The following is a 5,719-nucleotide window of genomic DNA, read 5'->3' on the forward strand; positions in this document are numbered from 1 at the left end:
GGTATCTCTTATTTGGTTTATTCTAGATTAAATTAATTTTCTTTCTTTTTTTTCTATTATTTTAACTTTTTCAATTAATTCATTTCTTTATTTAAAATACTATTTTATTCTTACCAAATTTTATAAATTTTAAATTATTAAACCTATTACCCAAATTTCATAATTTTTAATAACGGTGAGAACTTAAATGTCCAAAAACTCAATCTACCTAATAAACTTATCCATATTTTATTAAGTAAAAAAAAAAAAAAACAATTTAGGACTGATACAAAGTAATTCCAGATTCTGTGAATTGTGTAGATAATTTTCCATATTTGTTTATAGAAAATTACTATAACTAATTGTTTAGTAGGTAAACTTAAAGGAAAGGGGAAGTGTGAATATATAACCACTTGAATGTCTCATATTAGCATCCATCAATCCACTTATTTTCTCTCACACACACTGATGGCATCCTTATCCGTAATCTCAGGTCCTATTCTAACAACATTTTCAAGTAGAGATGCGTTTGTGTTTGGAAAACCAGCCAATATGATCAGCAAGAAGAAGATCAGTCATGCAACAACCGTTTTTAACGTAGCAGCCAATTCGCCGCCGGCGACGTTTGTCGGTGCAGATTCCGGTGACAGTTCAAAACTGGCGGCTTGGACCAGCATTCAACAGGAAAAGTGGCAAGGGGAGCTCACTGTCAAAGGTGAAATTCCCCTTTGGCTGGTAATTCTCTCTCTCTCTCACAAACACCAAATTTATAACCTCATAATATTTTATAAGTTGATTTTTTTAAAGTTGCATTTGGTTTTGTGTTATTTAAGTTTAATAGCAAATCATTATAATCATGTTATTTAAATTAGTAATAAAAAATTATATAAAAATGATTATTTATATTATATGTATTAATATAATAAATTAGAATAATTCAAGTAAAATAATTACTTAATATTTTAAATTGAAATGGAGATTATAAATATGAGACCAAATAATTACGTTAATAAATAACTCAACTAAGTTAAAAAAAAAATTACAATTTAATTATATAGAAAGTTATATATCTTTTTTGTTTTGTTTTTTTTCATAAATTAATTATAAAGATAAAGATTAATTTAGAAATTAAGATAACACCAAAAATACATTTATCTTTTAAGAATCTCTCTAACAGATTATATATTTTTACTTTTAGATTTTAGTTAGTCGGATTACTCTACATTTAATTTAATTGGTTTTGGAAAAAAATAATTAATTCGATCATATTAAGTTGCTTAGATTATGTTAATATCTTATCTCTTACCATATACATATTTATATATTAAAATTTTCATATCAAAATATTGAGTCAATTTAATGATTTTTTAAATATTCAACCATATACATATTAATTTATATTTGATAGATTTGTAAGTTAATTTTAATTAACTTTATTGTTAATTTAATAAAATTAACTACAAAATAACAATATAATAATGATTTTAAATTTTCCCAAAAAAAATATAATATTTTTTTTATATAAAGACAAAAATATCAAAATGATATATCTATAAAAGTTATTTGAATATAATAAATTTAGTTAATATATTTTGAGTGTAATTAGATTGATTCTGATTTTAATATATAAAACATATATCTCAATATATTTTAATTCGAATTTAGATTAATTAGAATATCCAATGTTATTAGTTATATCAACCCTCTAACTTTTTAAGAATAAAATTTTCATGTAAGTAAGGAGAAATCCATTATAATGATACTAAATTATTTTTGTCGACATTTGGATATATATTGGCTCTGAAATTATAAAATTTGTTTTAATTAACTAATTAAAAACTACTCTTACCTAGTCTAAATAGTTGTGCCAATGTTTTATCTGAACTCGAGATATAGTTAAAAAAACAAATCTTTGAATATGTATATAAATATATCTATATATGTTTATATATTTAAACCAAAAATACAAATAAAAGTGCTTTCAAACAGATCATTATATTTTGAAATATATTAATTATTTACAAACTTATTATTATTGGTCCTATGCACAAGAAGACGTCTGCAAAAGCTCTATTTTCAAAATAGGATCATTATATATTAAAATATCAATTCTTATATATTATCATGAAACTTGAAATTTGTCACTATCAACATAAAAGAACATGATATGTTGTAAAAAAAATAACATGCAGAATGGGACATATCTGAGAAATGGACCAGGTCTATGGCATATTGGGGAATACAATTTCCGACACCTCTTTGACGGTTATGCCACTATAGTCCGCCTCAGCTTCGAGAATGGTCGAATCATAATGAGCCATCGCCAACTCGAGTCTGAGGCCTACAAAGCGGCCATGAAGAACAACAAGTTATGTTATCGCGAATTTTCTGAGGTTCCAAAATCGGAAAACATTTTTTCTTACATAGACAATATTGCCAGCCTTTTCTCTGGCGCATCCTTAACCGACAATGCTAATACGGGCATCGTCAGACTAGGCGATGGTCGCGTGGTTTGTCTCACGGAGACAATTAAAGGATCGATTGTAATTGATCCTGATAGTTTGGACACAATTGGGAAATTTGAGTATAGTGATTCACTAGGGGGGTTAATCCATTCAGCTCACCCGATTGTGACGGATTCGGAGTTTTTGACACTTTTGCCTGATTTGATCAACCCGGGTTATTTAGTTGTGAGGATGGAAAGTGGAAGTAACGAAAGACGGGTTATTGGGCGGGTCAATTGTCGGGGCGGTCCTGCTGCTGGGTGGGTGCATTCATTCCCTGTGACCGAACATTATGTAATTGTGCCTGAGATGCCTCTAAGGTATTGTGCCAAAAATCTGCTTAAGGCTGAGCCCACTCCACTTTATAAATTTGAGTGGCACCCTCAATCTAAGGGCTTCATGCATGTTATGTGTAAGGCTAGTGGAAAAATTGTAAGATCTTCGATCCCCCACTTTCACTTTACTTGTATTTATTTGGGTACTTTTAAAATTGATATTTTATCACTATATCTAAGTTACATTTTAAAATTACATTTAGTATTGTCAAAAACATTTATTGTGTAGTTCAAAATAAAATTTTACATTACTTTTTTATAGTAAAATATCTAAGTACATGTTGGTTTTGGCTATTATAAATCTTAACATTATAGAATAATCTATCTTCTGGTGACAGATGATTGTTGAAAGTTCTAGGATATTTGTTTTTCTTGATATTTTTGCTTGATCTCGACTTAATCGATGTAACTATTTAGTTTATAACTTGTGTCAACAAATGCCATAAGTTAATTTGTATTAATTAGTTTGATTTTGTCCACGATTCATTTGTCCTTCACGGTATCGTGAACCAATGAAATAATGTCACACTTTTATTAAAAAAGTTTTTTTTGTCCAAACTATAAATAAATATATATTATCAAACATTTGAAGGTTGCAAGTGTGGAGGTTCCATTGTATGTTACATTTCACTTTATCAATGCATACGAAGAGAAAGACGAAGATGGAAGAGTGATAGCAGTCGTGGCCGATTGTTGTGAACACAATGCCGATACCACCATCCTCGACAAGCTTCGTCTTCAGAATCTCCAATCATTTTCTGGTGAAGATGTCTTGCCTAATGCAAGGTAAATACATATATATACTCAAAGTTTTCAATTTATTTTTGTATAAATGATCATGAAAATTGAAATTAATTCAGAGTTGGAAGGTTCACAATACCATTTGATGGAAATCCATATGGAAAATTGGAATCAGCACTTGACCCACAAGAGCATGGGAAGGGAATGGACATGTGTAGCATAAATCCTAATTTTTTGGGAAAGAAATATAGATTTGCTTATGCTTGTGGAGCCCAACGCCCATGCAATTTTCCTAATACCATCACTAAGGTATTATTTTCTTGAAATTCACAAATATGTAAAATATTACAATACAAACAAATCATGAACTATATATCATATAGATATTAATTTTGATTTCAGCTTGACTTAGTTCACAAAAAGGCTAAAAACTGGCATTCTCATGGTTCTGTGCCTTCTGAGCCATTCTTCGTGCCACGTCCGGGGGCAATCAAAGAAGATGATGGTAAGCCCATAGAAACACTAAATATTCATTTTGAATTCATGTTATGAACAATAACGATACGATACCCAAGTTACCGAGACAAATAAAACCGAATCTAGGACAATATACACTTAGACAACTAATACTATATTAATATTGTTTTAAAATTTTAACATATATACAAATTTGACTAAACTTAAATACTCTACATAGATCCATTTACGTCAATCCCTACAGTTAAGGTACACTAAGTAATACAATTTTATTTTTAAAATTTATAAATAAATTAATATAATGTAATTTAGTAAAGAGTTTTCAACCCTAAGTTCAAATCATTTTTTAAATATTATTTTTTTTTGAAAGGGGGTTAGGTGGTTTAGGAAAAGAGGTGGCCCATATCATGTTTTCTAATAACTTGTTTTCTATTCAAATTTTTATTTTTTTTTAATGTAGGAGTTGTGATATCGATGATTAGTGACAAGAATGGTGAAGGGTATGCTTTAATACTAGATGGAGAGACATTTGAAGAAATTGCGAGAGCAAAGTTCCCTTATGGCCTTCCCTACGGACTTCATGGGTGTTGGGTTCCAAGGAAAAACAAGTAAAATTTAGTGTGAAGATTGATTCTATTTGGAAATACTTTTTAACCAATATTTGAAAAAAAAACAATGAAAGAAAAAATAAGCTGAAGTTAGAAATCGTAATAATAATGTCGTAGACACTCATTTTTTGAGTCTTAATTTATATTTTGTTTTTTTCTAATAATTCCGTGCATATGAATTATTTTTCTGAAATCATATATACGGCTCATTGCAAAAGAATTAAAAAAATTATTATTTTAGAGAATAATGTTGTATTGATTGAATGGACATAACATGATACATGTAGATTAGTCTTAGTTAACAAGAATCATGACCGGAATGTGTGGGCTTCACATGAATGGTATGGCCTTAGCAAAGAAGATTTTTCGACTCGAAAATTTTGGAGTATGAATGTTAGATTTATGTCAAGTGCCATCAATGCCAGATGTCCGTCAATCTATAGCATATGTAACCCTCGTTGCTCTACACTATGACGTCTCATTGGCCATTCTTGATGTGGGGAATGGACATCATAGGGAAGATCTACCCACACACTTTAAACGTCATGATTTTATTTTGATGGCCATAGACTATTTCACTAAGTGAGTAGAGGTAGCTTCATACAAAGTGTTGAAGTTGTCCCACATGTCCAAGTTCATCGGAACAACATTATCAATAGATGTGACATCCCACACTCAATGCTTTATGACATTGGACGACACTTTCCAAGGAGAAGTGTTCAAAGTGCTCGAGGAGTTCAAAATTGAACATCACAAGTCTTCGCTCTAACGAATGTAGACCAATGGGGAAATCCAAGCATCGAATAAGAACGTTAATACGATCATCAAGAATATAACCCATACTTATAAGGGATGGCACACGAAATTGCCTTACGCTCTATGGAGTTACCGAACTACTACTCAAGCTTCTACAAGTGAAACCCCATATTTGTTGGTCTACGACATGGAGGTGGTTCAGTCAATCGAAATTGTACTCCCCACTTTGAGAGTGTTGCTCGAGACTTTGATTGTTGAAGAGGACTGGGTCAAGTCACTCTACAATGAGTTCATTATGTTGGAGGACAAGAGGTTAAAA

General features: G+C 30.3%; 1 pseudogene; it reads left to right on the forward strand.

Annotated features, from left to right (window-relative positions):
* Positions 1-447: 447 nt before the first annotated feature.
* On the forward strand, positions 448-4,654 carry LOC124924522 (annotated as a pseudogene).
* Positions 4,655-5,719: the final 1,065 nt, after the last annotated feature.

The sequence above is a fragment of the Impatiens glandulifera genome, chromosome 2 (genome assembly GCF_907164915.1).
Source record: "Impatiens glandulifera chromosome 2, dImpGla2.1, whole genome shotgun sequence".
NCBI classification, from domain to species: domain Eukaryota; kingdom Viridiplantae; phylum Streptophyta; class Magnoliopsida; order Ericales; family Balsaminaceae; genus Impatiens; species Impatiens glandulifera.